Here is a 25,244-nt window from a genome sequence, read left to right on the forward strand (position 1 = left end):
AAAATGTAATCCGCGTTCAAGGGAACTATCACATGTCTAAATTTCTTCTTTCGGCCTTATTGGCCTTATCAGTTACCAAATTTCACAATTGATTTCCACGCGATAGTCCAATGTTCAATGAGCGAAACTTGCGTACCGATGTTTGTTTTGGATGATTGCGATAGGTTAGGTTTGTTGGGGCTGCTCTCATGGCCTATTCATATACTCATGTCCGAGTTATCATCGATTCGTGTGCTGCGAATCTCGTGCCTAGTTTCAAATTCCCAACAATGTTATAGAAATGATAGAAATGGAGAAGTGGCATAACACTTTTACTTTTCAGTGCCGCGGAAAAAAAAGAAAAATAATGAATTCATCATTTTTTTTATGCGATTATTGTATGTATTAATGTATTAATTTAACGAAGTTCGACGAATAGTGGTGTCATGTCGAGCTTAAAAACACGGAAATACGCATTATGAAATGTCAATCCTTTGCAAAATTGTATCCAAAAAAAACGTTCTATGAAAATAGAATTCACATGCAATTCTAGATGAAAAATGATATCAAATGTTTTATCCTAACACTAACCATTCTCGAAATATAAGCAATTTTATTAATGAAAACCATACTTCCGGACCTTTAAGGGGGACCCCTGGAAAATCGAAAAAATTGAATTTTTGTTTTTTGCATTTTTGGGAAGCTTATGCCCTCAGAAAAGTTGTCCTAAAAGGATTTTTCGATATTTGATTTCGTTGGAAAGCTACAACCAAAAGTATGAAGTCACCTCAAGGGATATAGAATTGCTGTACGAATTTTAAAACTCGGTTTTTCTCGAAACCATGTTATTTCAACTGGTGGTATCGATATCTCAGAATCTACTCGACCGATTTGGCTGATTTTTTTTATCAGCATGTAAAACAGAATTATATAAGGCGTTACATAGCCGTTGTTTTGATATCTATTTTTTTCGATTTTAAAAAAATCGCTATTTAGAGATTTTTCATGAAAAATATCTCATTTTTACCCAAAATGGCCGCCGTATTTGCAATTTTTCGAATTTTCAAAAACCCCTATGTAACGCTTTAGGCATTGTTCTAATGTTTCGAAATATTCATTGGAATTTGTTCTACGATACCCCGTTGCTTCCCACCAGCAAGATACCGATTTTCAGACAGTATCTACGCATCCAGCTGTCAACATAATCATTATTTGTGCACTCAAAAAATGGAAAATACATCTTCAAATATACCTTGAATAATAACCAAAATTCACGAATACTTCACTTTATTCGCATCTGAAAAAAATCCACGAAAATTCATTATTTTTCGACTTTCTAGACAGGGGTCCCCCCTTAAGGGCCAAACGCGGTGAGTTATACTAAACTTCGGAGAGCTATTCGCTACACAATATCTAACGCAAGCAATTTTTGAGGTTTAAACATTTGCGAAAAATTCCCATTTGCGATAAATGGAAATAAAAAATTATGAAATATTGCAAACAAATCTGAAATAGAATAAGTGAAAAAAAGATGAAATGACCAAAGGATAAAAATTATCCGATAATTGAGAACATATAGTTGAGAAATAGTTCTATATGAACTGAGAGAAATTGAGGAAAAAGGAACGTATATAGAAAGAGAAACGCTCTCAAAGGACTCAAAGTAAATTGAAAACAGAAGGATTAAAAAAAAATTCTTGAAATAGAAATGGGAAAAACCAGAATATAAGAATGAAGTTAAATAAAATTCTAAATAAACCAAAACAAAAATAAGAAGAAAATAAACAAAGCAAAAAAAAAGGCAATAAACATGGAATGAATATCATAAAATAATTGAGTACAAGTAATGGGTGAATGAAAGAAATGGAAGGTTGAAAGAAAGACAAAGAACATGAAACAAAGAACATTCAACATAAAATATATAAATGAAGTTGGATGAAGATAACGAAATCAAATTACCACAAAAATGGAATAAGTGGGCTAAGGGAGGGGTTGTAAAAGACGATTATCACGCATGCTTGGTAAACGATAACTGACTGGACTACTACTTATAATATTACTTGTGTCAATTTTAAGAGTAGATAACTTGTTGAAATTAAAGTAATACTAGTAACGATGACATAAGTAATAGAAATACACAGTATGTTCAATAAATAAGGGGATTTTTATTTAAATCATGGAACACGTAACGCCATCTGTTGAACGTTGATAACATTATAAAGGTAAAGGTCTCACCTTTCAAACGCTGCCAACTTTATGTAAATCAGTTGACAGGTTAAACAGTTACACGCTTTTTAATGACAGTATGATTTGTGCTTGTGTCGTAAAAATACAATGGAACAAAGAACAAATATTAGATTTAGTTTCGTGAACAGAGAATAGTCGCATGGTGATAGATCCGGAGAATACGGAGGGTGGTCGATGGCACAAATCTGTTTTTCATCAAAAATTCACGAGACAAAATTTAATATTTGCTCTTTGTTCCATTGTATTTTTACGACACAAGCACAAAACAAACTGTCATTAAATAGCGTGTAAACCTGTCAACCGATTTACATAAAGTCGGCTGCGTTTGAAAGGTGATGTGATGTGATTGATGTTTACCTTTCTGATGTTATCAACGTTCAACAGATGGCGTTACGTGTTCCATGATTTAAATAAAAAGTCTCCTTATTTATTGAACATACTGTGTATGTTGTAAGGATTTACGTAGAAAACATAAATGAAAATATATATCGTGCAGCATAGCGATTAAAAGTATAAATAAGCGACAAAAAATAAAATATTGAAGGAAGGAAAATGAAAAAATAGGAACGAATAAAATGAGATATTTGAAATATTGATACAGCGCGGACTATAGTTAAAATCGGATTATAGTTAAAATCAGAAAACACCTTTCTCACATGAAAAAAAAAATACCAAAATTCTCTCAGGAAGTGATAGACGATCAAATTTGATGAAAAAAAATCCTTCTACGCATATCTTCGAATTTCAACAATGACAGAGTTATGGACCTTTTTTTTTTGTTTCGGACTTTGTTGCCTCAAACTGGCTCAACATTACAAAGTACGCTACGGAAGAACGGAATTCTGATGCTTCAATTGAAAGACGGGAAGATTTAGTACAGGATATAGTAGTGGAACATCTGAATTAGTTCATTTTAATAATATTTTGGAAGCGAAAAACTTAAAAGTTAATAATTTTTAATGTGTTATTATTCATTTCATCGTAAAAAATTATATTAAACTAGATTGTTTCTATGAATTAAATTGAAGCTCTCTAACCGCTCTACAATTTTTTCTTTGACACCCAACTTCTATCTTTCTTAATTTGGCTGCAATATCGTTATAAACAATTCTTGGTGAAAATTCAAGCAATATCTTCAAAAATCGCGATTTTTACCCCACTGTACATGTAATAGCCCCTTGAATTACATTTTAACGTTGAAAGATTACATTTCTTCTCGAAATAAGTCATATTTGAAATATAAAAAAATATTTTCTTCCAAACTGTATATAATCGAATCACATATAATCGAGTCTGTATATAATCGAGTACGACTTGTATAATATTTAAAAACACGCGAAAAAAGGTGAAACGAAAAGTGCGAAAAAGGTTTCGATCTCAATTATTATTGAAAATAAAGATCGTGCAGCATGATAAGTAGACGAATAAATAAGCGGAATATATAAAGACAAAAAAAACAAAACAAATATTGAAGAAAGGAAAATGGAAAAATTGGAACAAATAAAATGAAATATCAGATTAATTATTTCAAATGTTGACGAGGCATTGAAAAATGGCAAGAAAGATGAAAAGTGACAAACAGACTAAAAGAGCACATAAAACACACAAATGGCGATAAAAATACTTAGAAGAAGTCACGTAAAAACGAGAAAAAATAAAAGTCGTAAAGTTGAAACGAACTATAATAAGCATAAGTAATGTTAGGATAATATAATATAATTTCAATGGTTGAATGGGAAGGTAAAAGAATTTGGGGATTAAGTTCAGGCGTTTCGGTTATTTATTCGTCTTTGAATTTCAATGAATCAAGGCTTTGTTTGTGAAAAGATTTGGAGTTCATAGTCTTTGAACCAGGGTTGCGCGAGTCTGTGTTTTGTAATAAATTTAGTTCAAAATGTATCAGCAACGATACGCATCAATAAGTTGTGAGTGTTTGTGAACATCCTGTTGACTGTCCTTCCTTACTGGACATTGAGTAAAAATCAATCGAAATCGAGTTTCAGAGAGGTGGATCCACTGTGAAAACAAAACACGTTTACCAAAGCATACCACAACTTTCGCTTCAATCGTTACCTTCTGTTCTTGTTCATGTGATTGAGTGATTGAAGAACGCAACGTAGCGATTGTCAACTACAGGTGTCGCCCACCTGTAGGCACTCTTCCCGTATCGCTACCGTACTGCTGCCTGTTGTCACTCACTGGTCCACCTTGAGCGACTCACGAACCGCGACACGGGAGAGGGGCCCTCCGCGCTGCACTGCCTAAACACCAAACCAAACACCGTGTGTACAATCAATCTCGAGCCTTGAGAAAGCAACAAACATAAACACAGTCACAATCACATTCACCTGACAACGGTGGCGGAGGCGGAAAAGTGAGCGTGAAAATTTACAACGTTTGTTCGGTGAAGGTTTTTTTTCTCTCTCTCTCTCGCGCTATTGTTTGTTGTAGTGTTATCTAATTAGGAGAAGCGACAGAATTTAGGCGCTGCGGTTTCGGTAATTACCAGACGATGGAGTCTGTGCGCTTACGAATTGTTGATATGATCCAGTTTCGGACTTTTTTTCTCTGCCGAGGGATAAGATAAGATTATTTGGAGGACGGGGCACACATATTAGTGACCTACTTTCGGGGGGAGGCGATTTCGATATTTCTCCGTCCGAGAAACTGGCAACCCTGATGGTTTTGCAGCTGAAAGTTGGCGACCATCGGGGGTCGATCATGTGTGTCGCCCAGGAAGCGAAGGAAACGATCGAACCTACAGCCACACATGGTCAAACACAGTCTTGCACACTTGCTCAACACTGGGGTCCTCCTCTCCGTGTGACCAGCTGGGGAAGGTCCGGTGATTGGAGTGGACGGTGCGTGTGCGCGGTTGCCTTATGTGATGGTCAGCCCCGGAGGTACGTGCGAACACGTAACAGCCGTCATCGCGCTAGTCGCGTTTTCGTTGACTTTGAGCTTTCAAGGTCGCCACCGCCACCGTTTCTAGCGTGTGGAAAGAGTGAGAGCGCGCTACCCATAGGAGAGGTGATATAGTTTATTAGTTTTTGATATTGATATTAAATAACAACATATCCGCGCTAACATGCGCGAACGATCGCGGTTGAGTCACACACGTAGCCGTAGTCGGGGCGATCTGTAGGTCATTTTCTCTTCCGTTTCAACGCCGCGCTGCTTTCAAGTTTCACAATTATGTAAGACCCATCGGTCGAGCATTCTCTCCATCCGCCCCGTAAATGGTTGTTGTGGTAAATTTCCCTTTTCTTGCCACATACCCGCCGCCGCAGTGTCCTCGTGAACGCGCGTAGAGAGATGCAAGACGCGTATCGAAATACGAAGGTTTTTCTTAACAAACTTATTCAGCGCTGAGCCGCCGAGCGGCCGCTTTTGGAAAGTTAAGTGTGCGCGCCGCGGCCCCAGCATAAGTTGACATTTTTATGAGAGTCAACTATTGCTGACCGGACGGTGTTATTGCACACAATGCGATGGGGCAGCCGATCGAAACTGATCATCATGCGTCAACGCAGCATGCGTTTTTGGAGTGTATTCGTTACCGATTGGGGAGTTTTGTATGTGTGCACACCCATATAAACGTTTTGAAGCTGGCGCTGAGCAGCTCGAATTTCACGTGGCCCCGAACGCCGATCGCGCTGTAAGTGCGAAGCGCAAACGCTGAAATGGAAAGTGATTACGTGACCGAAATTGGGCCAAGTGAAAGTAGTTCTCGGTGCGCATAACATTACTACTATATCGCGCGCAAACGACTGGCAATGGACTGCACGGCGCTGTGTAATCGACACAAATTAAATCGGCGTGCCACCGGTGGGCGTGTGCGTTCGATTGGGCGCATAAAACAGTGCTAGACTCGACTCAGAAACTTCTAACAACTTTTTCCAACAACTTGACTCCATTTTGGAAGAATGTCGGGAGTGAGAATTGAACTCGTGATCTTGAGCGTGAGAAGTATGGATGTTACCTCCACGCCAGATCGGCTCCTGGAAGGACCTTGTAATAACAGAATGTTGTTGAATGCTCTGGGTTTCGATATCCGAAAGACAATCGTTATTTATTTATTGACTCACAATTCATTGTAGCGTAAGGAATTCTCTATTTCTACATTTAGTTTTAGTTCATTGAGCTCTTCAATCTACTTTTACTTATCTATAATTCTAAATTTAATCAATTAATTTTGTTGATTCCTCCTGTTAAACCATTTAACGCATTCCCTATGGAATCCACTCACACTATCAATACTCTTAATTTCGTTAGATAACTGATCCCAAAAACCAATGCCCCTGACAAACAATGTTTGTGCATAATGCGATGAGTTATATCGTGGTATCACATAGTTTCTACTACGATTACTACGAAAGGCAGTCAGTTTTTCAAATAAGTATGTAAGGGGAACGAAAATGAATAATTTGGAACAAAGTAAGACATGTTCGCAACTTTAAAAATTCACGAAAGGACAGCCCAGTAGAACATGATGCTTATGAGACACTCTAGAACATCTACCTAAATTAAAAACATATCTAATACAACAGTTTAAGACAATTCTAAATCTGTCAAACGCTCGAGCAGACGCGTTCAACAGAAAAACATCTCCATACATAAAATGCGGAAGAAGCAATGATTGAAACGGACGAAACTTTATAGGAGTTGGAAGCATGTAAGATGAAAGCCTCAAAAGTCGTAAACCAGCGAAAATTTTGCTACATTAATTATTACAGGGTGGCCACTCGATTTCAGTTTGAGAATTCGCGCATTTTTCGCGACTTTTTGCCGCATGATTGCGCGAAATTCCCGACTCTCAAAAATGAAAATTTAATAATATTGTGGTGTTAGTTAAAAAATGATTTGGAAACCCGAATTGCGAAAAGATTTTTACTTTATTGTTTCCAAGTTCCGTATGTGATAAAAAATGGACGGTGTGTATCTCAGGAACAAATTTTGGGTTGGATGTAGGGTTCAGGAAATACGGACCCCACCTTTACTTACTCAGAATTCAAAAAGTTTCATTTATTAGAATAGCTGATCAGAACCTCATTGATCACATCCAAACATATTTCGAGCATGTCCCGGATACCCTTTATGATCAGTTCCTTAGTTGAACCAAAAATCCATAATGCGACTCTTCTATGCAATCGAAATTCTACAATTAATTCAATGCAAGTCAAGTTAAGTAATTAAGTTACTTGAATCAAATTTCATCCACATTCCTGAACAATAAACAAAATATAACAAAAATTAAACGATCATGTTTTCAAAGCTTATTATGTGATTCAGTAAGATATGTGGATTTCATTAACTATCGCTAATAAAACTACAAAGAAAACATGTCTTGTTAAAATAACATTGGACAAAAATGCTTAGCAGGAATAGGAGCATATGAGAGATGAAGATGAAGTAAATAATACGAAGTAGCACCTTTTTATGACTCTGAGTCTTTTTTTTCTATAAAATGCGTCCCATTTTTACTCCAGAGCCTTGATTTATTTTAAGGAATTGTTTCGAACCGTATATTGGATTTACATTCTACACTATCAACTCCTTTTATTCAAAGATATGAAAGTTTCTATTGGATGCCATAAGAAAGCCATAAAAGAAGAGAATGTCAAACAAATCCAGTTCAACTTTCAACTCTAGGACCATGTGCTATTAACCATGGCGAATGTAAAACAAGTCACAAAAAATCTCGTATTGTTGAAAACGGGGAAATGGAAGATTTTCTCAGTGATTTTTAGGACTTTTCTGTATCAGGGGACTTTTTGTTCTACCCATCATCGAATTCTAGAAAGTTTTATGCACCGCAGTGCATTTCGAGTGTATTTACGGTTATTCATAGCTGTCAGTAACAGAGTTCTATAGAGTTTCCTGAAATTTGTCAGTGACAGGTAGGCACTTACTCTTTTGTTTTGGTCATAGCTTTCATATTATCTGACACGGTACACGATGGATAGTTTGATGATTTTTCATAGTTTTCATACTGATATATCTTTATTTTGTGATTGCACCTTATTTTTAGTCCTTTATCGATTCTCGTTATTCACGGTGACTTTGCCCGACTATTTCGCGGATAATCGGTGTTCTACTGTATTAAAAAATGAACTTGGCTCAATCTGACTGAACGGATCAATGAAAAATGCTGGTCATAAGATAAAGTAGATAATTGATAAAGCATGAGAATAATAAGAGGCCCAGTCTTGAGAATGCTGGTGCAGAAACTTAGCTTAAATTTAAAACAAAGTCTGCATTATTTGTTAAAAATAAATCAATTAACGAACTACAACCTGAGGTAAAATGAATGTTCGTAGAATTAATACATTTCAAGCCATAAAAGTCAAGACAACTCTTCAATCTTTCTGATCTACTATCAGTTCTATTGAAGTTGGTATTAAAGTTACCCAAAAGTATCACATTTTGAAAATTTACAGATATATCACTCAGTTTGTCAAAAAAAAGTTCAGAACAATCTGTTCCAGGAGGGTTGTAACAAACCCCCAAAAGAAACTTCTCCGAATTATGCATTATCTCTAGAAACATGAATTCAGTGCGAGACATGCTACCAACCCCGACAAGTATCTCTGATGCGGAAAGTACTTTGAACTTCAGGAAGCTTCTGTAATAAACACAAACGCCCCCACCACGGCTGTAGTTGCGAACATTTCTAACGATGTTGTAACTATCAATTTCTATAAGAGAATCTGGGACATCTGCAGTCAGCCAAATTTCACTCAAACAAATTATATCGATCTTACTGTCATGAAAGCACATTTAGAATTCATCTAATTTACTTAATTGGCGCGCACAAAGCTCTTTTTGGCTGCATGATGCCTGGATGGATGTCTTCGAAACAGTGATTAAACGATCTTGGAAAATATAGGCTGGATAGTTAGAACTGCTGCACGAAGACGACGTTCTTTTGCGTATATTGTTCAATTCCCAGATGGACATCGACACAGTTGAAACAACGGAATACCCCGAGGAATAATTCTGCGTTGATGAATACTCAAATGCGAAAATTATCGCTCTGGTACTGAATAAGGACGACAAAGACTGCGATCGTACTTCCAGGTCCAGCATTGACCCAAGCATAAGAACTGGCCCGGGTAATCGAATGGGCTGGGGCAAACATTTCGATATGGCTGATATATTGCACCTCAGAAAAAATCGTAATGCTGCGCTGCAGATGTACTTGGATGAATAAACTTGTGACGAAACATTTCTGAATACAATGTTGTTTACCATGAATTGAGATATAGTTTGCATTATTTGAAAATGCAAACAATAATTACTTGAATAAAGATGAAATAAGAAAGAGAAAATTAATGTTTCAATAATTATTTCTTTAGGATAAGATCGTTGAAAACTACAAATGGCTGTCTCTAAGGTTTTTACTATGCCATCTAGCATTTTTTGAGGCACACATCTCAACAAATTCAAACGTCTCATCCCTGAAATTGTTACTCATAGCTTGCTACAGTGCAGCATACCTGGACTAACAAATTCAGGTTGGTGTTTGTTGAGATGTGTATCACGATAAATGCGGGGTGGCATGATGAAAACCGCAAAGGCAGCCCTTTGTGGTTTCCATCCAAAAAGGGCTGCCTTTGCTGGATGGACATTTGGGCTGCCAAGAACTGAAAAAGTTTGAAGCCTCTCTAATTCAAGACTACATCATCACCATCTCCAAAAAAAATCCGGTGGATTAACGTTCACGTCCTAATCTCAAAAGTCCTAATATTGAATACTCCTTTTTTTGTCAAACACGACTTCGTTTCTAAAAGACTAAATTTTTGGGATCTTCTTCGCATTTATCAAGTCTGGAATTAGATCGAATTTTAGCCATCTTCGATTTGTTGAGTGTTTCTGTGAGACCGGTTTTGAGCTGTTCAAATAACTTCTTAGGGGGGTCTCCGTAGCCACATGCGCGTTCGCCTAGTAAGCGACCGATCGTGAGTTCAAAACTCAGGGCCCTCATTGATCATCTTTGTGTTGTTACAGAATAACTACGTCCACGCAACAATCATCAGCGATGAAGATCGATCCACGGTCGAAATAAGATCGATTCATCCATACAACTGTTCTGCTCTGCAAAACACATCGGGCTGCTGCTCTATTAATAACTCAACAATGATCATATCAACTGTCTCCGCTGTCCGGTGGTTTAACTTGGTTAATGGAAGAACAGAAAGACTACTCTTGCGACTAAATGGCTACTGTGTAAATGTACCATATGTACCAATATAATGGTATAGAAGGAAACTCTTACACCGAAAAATGACAACTGTGCAATGTGCTAATTATAGATATGATAACCATGTGACATGTACACGACTAAAATTCGATTGTGTCACATTTACCCGAAACCCATTCACCCGAATGACAGTTACCCGAAAGACATTCACCCGAATTCCACTCACCCGAATGTAACAAATACCTGAAAGCGACAGCTACCCGAATGTAACATCTACCCGAATTGACACTTACCCGAATGCGACATTTACCCGAATGCTACAACTACCCGAATGTAACATTTACCCGAATGTAACAATTACCCGAATGCGACAGTTACCCTAATGTAATAATTACCCGAATGTAACATCTACCCGAAAGCGACACTTACCCAAAAGAAGGATATATTCAAATAATACACAAATTTTACTATATTTGTATTTGTATTTGTATATTTAATTCTGATCAGTGATATATAAAGATCATATTTGTCTCATACTTTCATTTCCATTCAAAAAGTATTTTTCGTGGGAAGGACAATTCGAGAGATACTAGCATTGAATAAAATCCTTTTCAAAATAATGAAAAGTGAAAGAATGCAGTTTTATAACGTATTATTAAGTCCATCCATTCTTATGGATGACGCAACTCGTTTACGAGCGTCGGACGCCATACGTTTATCTGGTGCATCACGTTTGCAACCAGGCAATCAAAATGCATGACATGCATAATTGACCGGGTAAACGTAATGCACCAGGTAAACGTATGCAGTCCGACCTGACTAAAGGATCGTCTGCTATGGTTCAAACAAACCGGGCAATCGGTGGAACACAGGTTTGCTTGCGAGAGGCCGTCGCTTCCGACGGCGGGTCGACGGCCTACTCGGATTGCTTGGTGCCGCCTCGATTCCTTATCCTCGTTAAATGGGGACTTCGCCCCCATTACATTGATCTCAAAATAAATTTCATCACGAAATAATAAACTCATGATAAAAATTGCGCATTTTCACATCACATTTTCATTAAAAAAAATTATGTTAAAGTTACCTGTTTAATTTCCAGAATATTTCATAACCCATGCTCATTTCTGAATGATCTCTTGGTCTTAAAGAGCAATACGGAAAGGAAAGAACACAGCACATCAATTGTGCCTACACTAATTTCTAAAAATAACACAGCGAAGTCTTCAACATCTTTTTCGAATTTCCTCATTACAATTTCTCAGTTTACTTCGTAACTTCCTAACAGCAGATTCGACAAAGCTCATAAACTGATTTGTCGGAATTTTACCTTCTTCATTCGGGTAAACATCCCATTCGGGTAAATGTCGCATTCGGGTAAACGTTGCATTCGGGTAAATGTTCATTCGGGTAAATGTCCATTCGGGTGTATGTTGCATTCGGGTATTTGTTAGATTCGGGTGAATGTCATTCGGGTATGCGTTAAACTCGGGTAAATGTGCTTCGGGTAAACGTGTTTCGGGTGAATGGGACACAACCTTAAAATTCAGCTATGTTACAGCTAAAACGCTAATGAGCCTGAAATAAACAAATAAGATGAAAATAAAAATAACTTCATATGTTTGGTACTACTTATATTATAGCAAAATCTTAAAGGCTCTAAGCAGTTTTGAAGTCCGCGTTGTCATTCATGGAATAAGTTGACAATAGCTAATAATGCCTTGATTTATATCTTTTCTCTAGTTTGTAACTTTGTTTTTCATATAACAGATATAACAGTTGCTCAACCATCAGATATATGACGAACATTTGAATGTAAAAGCAAAAAAAACACAAGCTTTATTAACCTATTTGAATGTGATTTGAGAGCTCCCTGAGGATGGTTTCTAACGGTGACATATCAGATTTGATGTTAGACGTGATATCTCCGTGTATGCCTAACACTTTTCAAAGGACCTACGCATGTTAGTAGATGAGGATATAATCCAATGAAGCGATGTAGAAATAATAGTGAAATTCAAGAATGAGTATGAAAATCTGTTATAAAACAAAATACGATCAGCAGATAATATGTTCATTAGGCCGTAAAAAGGCCCAATTCAACAACTATCAAGTATAACTCGAAAGGAGAGTGAACAACGACTAGATACATTACGCCTCGCCAAACCGAAATTGTCGAGAGTCAACCAACCAAAACTACAGTCTCATCTGTGGTCTAATTCCACATATTCCGCCCCGTTCTTCGTTTTAGACAGAATGCTTTTCTGTAAATGCCACGTGTTGCATTGCAAATATTGAGCATGAACCGTCCAGCCGGGGTACACACTCTCACTCTCGCTTCGAACGCGGCAGTGAATCACATCTCGTTATTGATTCCCCACCTCTCCTGGCCGGTTTTGCCCACCCCATCTCTTCCCAGAAACTATTCCAACATCTTTTTTCCGCATCTCGCGTGGCGCACTCGCCGCTTCATTACAACACAAACGCGCGCGCGTGTATTACGCTAAATGAAAAATAATAACGTGGAACAGAGCCAGAAAAGGCAATAATAGCATAATACGCGCGTCCCTCTCACAGGGCCTGGGTGACTCCCAGCCCCCTCGGGAAGTGTGAATATGTGTAGTTTCTCTCGTTGGTTTTATGCTTTTCCTCCGGTTCCAGCCAACTATTTAGGTCTACGCGCGAGACCGACCAAACAATGCCTGGGCGCAGTTGTCGGCTTCGGGAAGGTCGAGGGCCCTCCCAACCTCCTCCCAGCGCGCGCACGTTACGCTTCAGCTCCAGCTGTGCTGGCTTGGAAGTGAACGAAAGCGAAATGAACGAAACGAGATTATGCAACAAGCATAAATTTCATACCACTTCCCCAGCATTGTCGCCACCGCCGCCGCCATTGAGCGCTTCACTGGGACTCGAACATGAAGATCTACTTCACGGATCGGGTCGGCCGCAATAAAATGCCATTTACGACGAGAGTCGACAGCGAGTTGTGTTGTGCATGGAAAGCGCCTCTCACTTCCTCCTTTCACCCGGCGGCGGCGGCAGCGACAGCGAAAGTCCAAAACCACTACCAGCGAATACACAAACGAACGAACGAACGAACGAACGATTTCAATACTCAATGAACACCACCAACAACAACAAGCCGAATGAGAAATAGACTCAAAGGTTGTGGTGTTGTGTTGTTTGTAAATACAACAAGAGCGTCGATGATGGTGACGTAGATGACGTAGACGACGACGACTACGCAATCGACCACTATTTCTTCTCTAGCATTCGATCTACTCACAAACACCTCGGGCACCACTTGGCCCCACGGTTCATCAAGAGGAGTCGTTTGCATTCTTCGTCCACACACAACTATTCCGTCCGTGCGTTCCAATTCACGTTCCCCCGGTTGTATCATCGAAAGAGAGCGCACCACCTAGCGAATCTCGGTGGTTTGATCACATTACTGTGTCAAGACACATTCACTCGCATCGGAGTTGCCCCCCGGTTTCCCATGTCGGATTTATGAGTCGTTTATGGGTAACGACCCCTGGGAACACGGATTTCTACCGAGGAGGGTTTGTTCTATGATTAGAATTATGTGTGTGTGGGGAATGTGGGATATGCTAACCAAACTAGAGCAACCTGCAACCTGTTTCGAGTTCATAGTTGTCCCGATCCTCCGTTCAAACGATCATTCAGTCAAGTATCTACACCAGTCATACATCTGCCATAAAAGGCATACCAAAACGCCTCATCGAAACCACGTAAGTAGTTCACGGTGTTATTTATTAGTTCAATCCTGTATCATCCGAACTTACACACAACAATGGAAAGCAACAGTACCCAAGTAACCATAACTATCAACTTATATCCCTATTATGACATTTATTCAAAACCTCTGATACCGTCCATAAGATTCTGTACAACGTCAGGTTGTAGTTTTTTTTGAACAGAAATCCATTTTCTCTTGAAGTCCGCCTCCGATTTGACAACTTTTGGGTTCTTCCGGAGGGCCTGCTTCATAATCGCCCAATATTTCTCTATTGGGCGAAGCTCCGGCGCGTTGGGCGGGTTCATTTCCTTTGGCTCGAAGGTGACCCCGTTGGCTTCGTACCACTCCAACACGTTCTTTGAATAGTGGCACGAAGCGAGATCCGGCCAGAAGATGGTCGGGCCCTCGTGCTGCTTCAATAGTGGTAGTAGGCGCTTCTGTAGGCACTCCTTAAGGTAAACCTGCCCGTTTACCGTGCCGGTCATCGCGAAGGGGGCGCTCCGCTTTCCGCAAGAGCAGATCGCTTGCCACACCATGTACTTTTTGGCAAACTTGGATAGTTTCGGCTGGCGAATCTCCTCCGGAACGCTGAATTTGTCCTCTGCGGAGAAGAACAACAGGCCCGGCAGCTGACGAAAGTCCGCTTTGACGTAGGTTTCGTCGTCCATTATCAGGCAATGCGGCTTCGTCAGCATTTCGGTGTACAGCTTCCGGGCTCGCGTCTTCCCCACCATGTTTTGCCTTTCGTCGCGGTTAGGAGCCTTCTGAACCTTGTATGTACGCAGGCCCTCCCGCTGCTTGGTCCGCTGGACGAATGAACTTGACAAATTCAGCTTTTTGGCGACATCCCGGACCGAACTTCTCGGATCACGTCTAAACTGCTTAACTACGCGCTTGTGATCTTTTTCACTGACGGAGCATCCATTTTTGCCGTTCTTCACCTTCCGGTCGATGGTTAGGTTCTCGAAGTATCGTTTTAGTACTCTGCTGACCGTGGATTGGACGATTCCCAGCATCTTACCGATGTCCCGATGTGACAACTCCGGATTCTCGAAATGAGTGCACAGGATTAATTCTGAAGCTGAAGCTGAAGATATAATTCCTAAAAATTAAATTTCTACAGCATTTTCTCCGTAATGCAATTTGATGTGACACACCCTTTACGTAGAGGATACTGCTCGTTTAAGCTCTTAAAATGACTCATACTGCTTGTAAGCTGCATTTACTTTTCATACGATCGCTCCTCATAAGTTCCTGACAGGGTTTTGATTTGGTAAACAACAATCTGAAGCCTCTATTCTTTAAACCATGCCATGACCTTCCAGATTTTATGAATTGATGCCAAATTACCCAATTATCAAATTGTTTTCGATGCAAACGCAGCAGTAAATGGTACTGAAGTACTTCATTGCACTTCTGACTGTTCGTTCGTGTTGATGGTAAGCTATCTAAACCAGGCCTTTTCGAGAAAAAGGGGTCTTCATTGAAATCGCCACCATTGATCATTTCGATCAACAACGAAGTACAGTGAAAATCGTCATTTTGACAGTCGTCGTTGATCATACAGAAAAGGGGAATTTGAGAACCGCATCAAACTCATAAACTTACAGCACATTTTCTAGGCGGAACCGATCGATTTGTATGATGCGTAGTGAATGATCCGATGCGTAGCGAAAAATCCGATCACTCCTCGCAGAGAGGAAGTAAAAGTGATTTTTCGATGTTTTTTTCTCCATAACATTGATCTATGAGCAGAGACGAACACAACAAAACAAAGATGACTTAAATCGGACGATTACTTCCTCGGGTTTCGCGCTTAGCAACACATTTGGCCTTCCTTTTGACGTAGGACTACGTCTTTCGGGAACATATTGGGGTACAAATTGAAAATCGAAAATCGAGTACATCGTGAAATTTATCCAATTTCAAACGCTTATTGCTCAGTCATTTCGTGATGGATTGATGAAATTTTTGCGTCATACATGAAAGTAGGGGGAGTTTTTGTTCCAACCGAAATGTATTCCCTAACAGAGACTTCAAAACCAAGGTGCCCAGGGGAAATCGGCATTGCAAATAGATGCAAGTCGGGGGCATTTTTATATTGCAAGTAAGGTGAGTGACACGGAATCCTACGTCAACTATGCGGTCGTGTCTCGGACACAACTCTCCTGTGACTTTTTTATTTATATAGCATATGAACCGTTCTATTCTGTAACCTGCTTCCATCGCTTAGGAAGCCGAATTTTTATTTGCTTATTTTCAAAACTTGGTGCGTTTTTATTTCGCTTCTGAATTTGAAAGATTTACCACGAAGAGATTCACTTAAGGAGAGGAACAATTAATAATCGGATAAAGCAAGGTCTGGGAACTACGGAGGATGCGGTAGAACGTCCCAGTAGAACTGTTATAATGTTCGCCTTACGGAAAACGCAACATGCGATCTTGCGTTTTTTTTTTATCCAAAATAAATATTTTTATTAAGGCTCATATGGCGTCAACCTGACGGGAGTTCAATATTTCGACAATGTTTGCCTTATAACTATGTTAGTAATATGTAACCGATTACTCGAGGTTAGTATTACAAGTGTTTTCGTAATTGTGATGTTGTTGTCTTCAATGATCTGTACATGTGCCCAACACGGGATACTTCCTATTGGGATGTAGCTGACCATTAATCAGCAACACCCCGTAGTCTGTACCCCATATATAGCGTAGTGCGTCTTCTCGACTCGAGGAATTCAGGATAGAATGGTCACTAGCCGTCGCAAACATCAGCTCGTGTAGAGTTGTCATGAGCGGTACAACCTTTGGCTCTTGTTGAATGATCAGTGGACTGCACAACCTTTGGCCCGTGTATCTGTAAAGAGTGTGTGTATGTATTGCCGCGACTAAGTAAAAGTTTATAGATCGGATAGGAGCGATATGAAACAGGGACACAACGAAGGAATCATCATTAAACGTTGACATCTCTTGCGTTGTCGTGATAGAAAATGGAATATTTCTCAACATTGATTTTTTTTTCCCTATTATAGTGACTTTCAGCACATTTCGGCTGGTTCGTCACTTTTACTTCCATTTTTGGAAGAATGTCGGAAGTGAGAATTGAACTCGTGGTCTTTGCGTGAGAGGTATGGATGTTACCACTACGCCAGATCGCCTTCCGTCAGCATTGATCGTACCACCTTCAGGGACAAGGTTGTAGTGCACTGTACCTTTCCAGTTTCACCAAATGCCAAAAAGAACCTTTTTCGGATGCGAGAACAGTTGATGGTTCATTTTCTATAGACTGGGTGCGTTATTGATGCACATTTCGGTGTAAAATCCAACTAAAACCGATGCCATAAACGGCCTGCATGCGACACAAATTTTTGAGACAACCTAACATATAAAGAAAAATGAAAAGTAAGATACGAATAAGAAGGAAAGTAAACAGGAATTTAAGGATGTGAGGAAAATAAAACAAAAATGATAAAGAATAAAAGAATATGTCTTCAAAAAGGTTATGAGCTGACTTGTAAAGTTTGATGAAATTCGAGAAAGACCCTGTGCATTCCGAATCCACGAACCATCCGCGAATTATTAGGTGGATTTGTCATTTGCCGCTCGTCGTCACACTCGCGTAACAATCAATAAATAAAGTTGTTATCGTCTTCGTCGTCGTCGTCGTCTTGGTCGGCCGGAATCGCCTAGTTAGTATGTAAGTAAGTAAGTCAGTCAGTCAATCACGCATGGGAAAACTCCGCGCGTAGTAAATATTACAGCGTTTTACCTACACACACACGCACGCAGATTATTACACACGGTTTTCGGTTTCTTTCGCCATTTCACATCTCGCATCGAGAGAAAGAGCATATGTGGAAAAGCTCTCTCCTACTGTTGGTTTGTTTGCAGTCTACAACTACATGTTAAGCCATTCACAGTCGCTTTTACTGGAGGAAAGAGCGCCAATGAGAAGAGCTTGTGTGTGTGAGTGAGTGTAAGCAAATATTGACAGTGGTTAAGATCGAGAGTAGTGTTTTGCAATAGCATCGATCAGGGGGGACAGATCATCAGCATGGGTGAAAGGGAATGGAAAATTCACAAGCGCTCTTCTCACATTGCGTCATCTTCGGATGGTGTTTGGGTTGATCGAATGGAGGAGGGCAGAGAAAATGCGATCGGAGACGAGAACCGACCTTTGGCAAATCGGAGAAAATGAACAAATGTCGAATGAGCTGATGGCAATATCAATTAGCTGCGGGGAATTTGTGACATCAGCTAAGCACAACCTGTTTCCCGAAATATGCCTTCGAAGATGCCCCCCGGGGGGTTGGATTGCAAGTATGCACCGCACTCGGACGCGGATCGATTTGTAGAAACTAGCATTTATGTCTGGGAACTCCGCAAACGACCACTGAAAAAAAATAACACCAGGCGCTGCAGCCATTCTATTCACGTTTTGCTGGCGCTGCTGCTGTCATTGCGAAAGCGTTGTTGAGATCGTGAGAAGTGGCCATATATAATGCAATCAACGCTGCAACGCTGCTGCTGCTGCCAACTTGACTTTCGAGCTTCGGCTCCAAAGCCTCATCCGTTGCCTGCTCAGCCGCAATAAAGCACACCACAGTGAAAGAGGCGAGAAAACCCGAAGTCGAAGGGTGTACCAACGGCGCGGCGAACGCGCGGATAGAATCTCGAGAAGGTGGCGCAATCCTTTTTCTCTCTCATCATAACGAAACAGACAAGTTTCGTTAATATTTCGCGCTTTTCGCGCCGCTCACTCCCGGGTCCGTGATACCACCGCCGCGCGTACACACTTTGATCGGCGCGTGGGAGCGTAAAAATTCGGTTGTTGTTGAAGTGAATGTAGTCTTTGAGGTTTCTGCTGATGCTAAGAAAAATAATACGCTGGCTGAAAGTAAGGGTGCGCACATTTGGCGGCTGTTTGTTATTTTCTTGATCTGGTAAAATGATTGTCTGAATCAATCCGTTCTAGTCAGCTTGGTGAGGTAACCTTGCGAGCGGATTATATCGGGAAAGGCGAGTAAAGAGAAACATGAGCGCACGCACACGTTAACCTTTTATTGATCCCGAGACTTGTTGAACTCATTAAAAACCCATATCATGATCCCCGCTTTTTGTAATGTGAGAAAATTCTAAAAAATATCGAAAGTCATGAAACAGGAATTGAAAAGTTTCACGTTGTACACAGAAACACACAGGCTCACGTCCCAAAGTTCACGTTGATGAGAAAATCATAAGCAATCAAGCAGAAGAGAAAACAAATCACAAAAACTTGTTGATGAATATAAGTTTTAGAACAAAAATTACAAAAGTAATCGCTAGAAACACAATAAGTTTAATAACTAAATAAGAATGGGAATATTCACTAGCGAACATATTGAAATAATCACCACTAAATGAAGAGTGAGATAAAATGACATGAACAGTATTTACTATGAAAAAAATAATAACGACACGTCGAAAACACAAACACGTGAGTAATAAAAAAAAATTAAAAATTATAATGATAATATGAGAAACGTATAGTAAAGCAGTTTAAATAACCATCATAAAACTTTTGTCGCAGTTTTGTATACTGTTTCTCGAATTAATCGGTCAAATGTTTCATACCAGTGCGAGTGAGTTTTCCTCTCTATAATATTCGGGGTAAGAAAATCAGGTACCGTAAAACAGTAGGATCCTTATTATCCAAGTAATAGAATGGCAAGGTCCCGCGGATAATGCAATGAAGAACTAAAAATGAGGTGCAAACACAAAAAAAAAGATTGTTCAGCATGATCACTTTGTTTTCTCAATACAGAAATCATTAAACTATCCACTGTACTGTACACTAGGAACAAGATAATATGAAAGCCATACCCAAAACAAAATAGCAAGAGCCTACCATTCGCTGACAGATTCCGGGAAGGCCAAGAGGATCACTATGGAACTATTATTTAATTCTCTCTCTTTATCATCGTTTGTCCATCCAACAACTGAGAAGAAAGAAAGCGCAAGTTTGGGCACTAACTTTTCGCTGTCCGTCTTACACCACCAGTACAACTATTTGAACCATTCATAAATTTTCACCTACAAATGACACATTACTTCGCTCAATGTCGCTTCGATGTTAACCTACCTACCGAAATATATCCACCAGTAAATCAAATTTTGAAGTTCAACTACTCAAAATGCTTGCTTTGGAAGTTACCCACATCTCCCATACTGGATTAAGAGAGAAAATAATCACAACATAGTGCACAATAGCAAGAATATGATAATAAATGATAAATGATAAATAATAAATAATAAATAATAAATAATAAATAATAAAAAATAAATAATAAATAATAAATAATAAATAATAAATAATAAATAATAAATAATAAATAATAAATAATAAATAATAAATAATAAATAATAAATAATAAATAATAAATAATAAATAATAAATAATAAATAATAAATAATAAATAATAAATAATAAATAATAAATAATAAATAATAAATGGAATAGTAATATTATATCGCGTAAAAATGACAAAGATGAAGAAAAGTATGAACCATACGAGGAACAAAGAATAGAAAAAAATAATTAACTAAGAAATGAAAAAAACGCAAAAAATGATCAAGAGCATCTATACAGTGGAAAAAGAAATTGTAACAGGACAAATAGTTGAGAAAAAATAAACAAGGAAAAGAGAAATCAGTTAATTAACATGCAACGATTGTGAAATTGATCAATATTTGATATACAGGCAAACCTTTTTTTTTGTGCGGGGGATAGGGACCGCATGAAAAAAATCGCATAAAAAAAATCGTGCACTTCACCAGTAGCTTTAAAAAACCGTGTTCGGTACACATTTTGAAAAAAAAATTTGAATGATTTCAGAATTGGATAATTGAGACGTAAATATGCTTTTTTCGCACTGAAATGCATATAAATCATCGAAAAAACTAAATGGACGATAACTTCGTCAAATATGCTTATTTTCATATACCGCGCAAAAGAACAGAAAACCGCACAAAAAATCACACAAAAAAAAACCGCACAAAAACAGGCTTTACCGTATTTAACTATTTGTGAATAAAGTATGTTCTGAATCTGTATCATTATACGAGGAGTAATTAAAGGAGAATAGTGAAAAGAAACGTGGGAACGAAGAATTTCATGTAAGAAAAATTCTAATATTATATAATTTTATATTTAATAATTATATTATTTAAATATTATATAATAAATATTAAAATAAAAAAGGTAGCAGCAACCAGAGGTTCCAACTATTTATCGATATGTTTATTATTGGGAATTTAATCAGGTGTAGGATTTGTGAATGTTTTTTGTTTTGTTTTGACTGTTTGCCATCTACATATTAGTGTTTTTCCGAAAAAAAAATCGTAAACAACTGCCGTATTCACCAGATGTGACCCACTGTGACTTTCGTTTTAAAAGAACAATGTGAAACGGCATGACATTATGATATCTGTTTTGAGTCACTTGCTTCTCTATATTTTTCATCTCGTCAGTTATTCTAGACCCACAATTTTACTTTTCATTATTCTTAAATATATAGAGTCTCAATACATTTTTGAACAGTTATGAAAATTTTTCTAGTCTCCTTTTTTCGTCTATTCTTTATCCCTCAGTCTTAAGACATTTAAATTTATAATTCTGACGTTCATTGCATAGTTATATTATTACTTATCATTTCTCTTACATAACTACATTGCTTCTTATTATCTTTTTTTTCTTATTTCACTTCATTTATTGCTTATATTGAAACTTATTTATTTCTTTCCATTTGTCGTGCCATAATTCATGCTTATCGTTCTTCTTCTAGTTTATTATTCTTTATTGTTTTATTATTTTTTTATCTAACGATTTATCTCAGTATGATTCTTCTAGTCCTTATTCTCATTTTTTCCATTTTAATATTCACTTTTTGATTGATCATTCGCTGTCGATTTATTCTAGCAAACTTCTTTCAATTTTTGTTCTTGCGATTTTTACATCTTTTTCTGTTTCAAGCAATGGTTCCCACTGTTATTATTGTTATAAATAATTTGAGGAAAATTTGAAAAGATATTTTCTGGCAACACTAGCTCGGCTTCAACCGATGCGTTGCACGATTTTTTTCTCAAAATGTGACAGAGTGCGCATGTTGATCGATATTACACCGATGTAAAAAGTATATTGAAGCTGATGGAAACTATTTCTCTGTATAATAAAATCGCTAGATATTTTTGCTTTAAAGTTTACTATCATCCCAAAACATAATTGAGACACTGTGTAAAATGTTGAAAAAAAAGAAAGCGTTTAGGAACGAAAGGCAGCGATCGAATGATACTTCGAGGGCAAAATAAAATTAGAATAGAAAAATAGAAGAAACTTGAAGAAGAATATTGCGAACATATGGAAAATAAAAAATAACCATTGAACAAGTAATTAGAGTTCCTACATAAAGGATGGTGAAAAGAATTGCTAGAAGTACAATGGGAACAATTGCTTGAAACAGAAAAATGTATACAATCGCATATAGAAGAATTGAAAGAAGTTTGCTAGAATAAATCGACAGCGAATAATCAATTGAAAGAGTGACTACTTCAAAAAATGAGAATAAAGACTAGAAGAATAATAATTACAAGAATCGTTAGATAAAGCTTAGTAACAGAAATAAATTTTAGAAGAAAAAGATAAGCAGGATTAATGACACGAAAAATGGAAAGAGAGAATACAATTACAACATTGAAACAAGAACAACATAAAAACAATAAAAGTAACAGAAATAGGTAAGGAACTACAGTAACAAAATCAGAAAATTATGTTGAGAATAGTCCACTACAGGGTCCGCTATACCGACGTGGGTCTGCCGGAAAGTTGTATATAATCGTGTTGAAGGTAATAATGCACGAAATAATGATGAGAAAATACGTAAGTCGTAGAATCATAACAAAAAACAAAGAATGGTACAGGGGATAGACAAAAGGAAGGAGACTAGCAAAATTTTGTATTCAAATTGTCATAACTCTTCGAAAGGTTTACTTAGAGTCTTCAGAAAAAATGAGAAAAAGAACAGATATCATTATCTCATGCCGTTTCACATTGTTATTTTTAGCGTTTCCGCTTTTCCATTACATTATTTCATATAACTATGTAGTCTCACCGTTTTTCTATGATTGTTAGTTTTATAAAATTTATTCTCAATACCTTTCTTAATTTTTAAGTTCACTTTACTTGTGTTGATTTTATATCGTTTTTTGTCATTTTGTATCATTCGATTTTGCATTCTCATTTTCCCTTAATATTACTTATTTTCTTCACTCATGAATGTTATTTAAAAAAAAAATATTCTCAACACCTTCACTCGTACTCGTCAATCATCTGCACGATGTTCTTTGAGAGTATTTTCGGTTTTCTTGTCATCTTTCTCATGTTGCTTACTTTTTAACTACATCAAAAATTCACAAAACAACAAAGAAGAAAAATAGGAAAATTAAGGATACTTTCCCTTAAAAAAAAGTATTGAGAATGAATTGAGTATGAGTTGAGTATGAAACCAGCGTTCACGAGGGAAAGGATAAGAAAAAACAATGTAATGAGACGTAATGAGAATGCGAAAACACGGTCGGAATGGCCTTCTGGCCTTATATTTCGGAAGTTTAATGTTTAATTTATCATTATTTATGCAAATGTGAGAAAGAGGTGTGATAGGCAATGCGGGAAAAGCATTAAAATGCTACCATACAATGAAATGAAAAATATCATTCAGTGCAATGTCTAGAAGAATAATGAACAAGAAATTGAAAAAAGTGAAAAAAAATAATGAGAAAAACAATAGCGGGAAACAACAATTGACAATAAGTATCTTGGGACACACATTTATTGACGAAGTAGAGGGCGATAATAAAGTGAAGATGAAGGTAATAACATCGGAAAGAAGACATATGAGCTGGAGAATTCTGGTGAAACAGTGAAAATTCTGTCTACTACGGTGTCAACAGTGTCTAGACCGTATAGTTCATGCACGAATACTACAAATAGTACCCGAGGGATAAGAATAATGAGAGGACGAATACTTAGGAAAATTAAGTAAAGAAATAATTAGAAACATGAAGAGTGAATAACGAGAACCATAATAATAAGAAAAATAGGAGGACTATGATAGAAAAGATAATCAAAATAAATACATAAGTGAGGGAATAATAATAACAAAACAAGATTACGGAAGAACAATGAAAACGGACTAATATTAAAATGAAAAAAAATGCACATTAGTAAAACGTATGTGAAAATGTAAGTATTTTTTTTTTGTTTTTAAATGTAAAACGAATGGAATGAATGGAACGGTCTGCTAATGCAATGAATGGAATGGAAATGAATTACACAAGAGAAAAAAATCCAGTAAATTATCATGAATCCATACAATAAAATTAATATTATTTCTTCTAGACTTATTTTTTATTTAAAGATTTCTATTTGTAATTATTCTTTATCTAACGATTCTTGTCACTATTCTACTCTAGAGGTCTTACTACTCGTTACTACTCTAGTTTTGAATTGATTACCCGCAGTCGTTTCTTTCTAGCGAGCTATGATTCCTCACAATTGTCTGTTTCTACTGGTTATGCTCACAGTTAGTCTTCTATCGATTCTTTTCATCATTTCATCTAGTCTCTGTTTATTTGAAATGTGAAAATATTACAAACAATAAAAAGGATAGAAAATTACAAAAAGAATAATGAATAATGAATAAGAACTTTAGTAGGACGAAGGAAATCACTAGAAGCGCAATGATTTTCAATCCGGAGAAATCCTTGATCAATCAAAGATTTTGTCTAATGCTTATACAGGTCGGACTCGACTATCCGGAGACTCGATTATCCGGAATTTCAGAATCGATTATCCGGAGTATTTTATTTTTGATTTTCGGAAATTTTGAATAATTTGCATAATAATTCTATATTGAATAGCTAATATGGGTATCAAAAGAAAGTGCTTGACTAGTAGAACACAGTTATTTATGAAAAATGCAAATCCAACATGGCGGTCACTACAAAATGGCGGCTTTCATATTTTCT

General features: G+C 37.5%; 1 protein-coding gene across 3 annotated transcripts in view; it reads right to left on the bottom strand.

Moving 5' to 3' along the window:
- LOC129764956 (transcription factor Ken 2) overlaps positions 1–25,244 on the bottom strand; it is a 164,797-nt gene that overhangs the window by 121,539 nt on the left and 18,014 nt on the right. The window contains exon 1 of one of the 3 annotated variants that reach the window (XM_055764651.1): positions 10,720–10,814. The exons of the other annotated variants lie outside the window; for them this stretch is intronic. The gene's annotated coding sequence lies outside the window, so the exon portion shown is untranslated. Of the gene's footprint in view, positions 1–10,719; positions 10,815–25,244 lie in introns of those variants that run through there. 3 annotated transcript variants of the gene reach the window in all.

This window comes from Toxorhynchites rutilus, chromosome 2 (assembly GCF_029784135.1).
Source record: "Toxorhynchites rutilus septentrionalis strain SRP chromosome 2, ASM2978413v1, whole genome shotgun sequence".
Taxonomy (NCBI): Eukaryota; Metazoa; Arthropoda; class Insecta; order Diptera; family Culicidae; genus Toxorhynchites; species Toxorhynchites rutilus.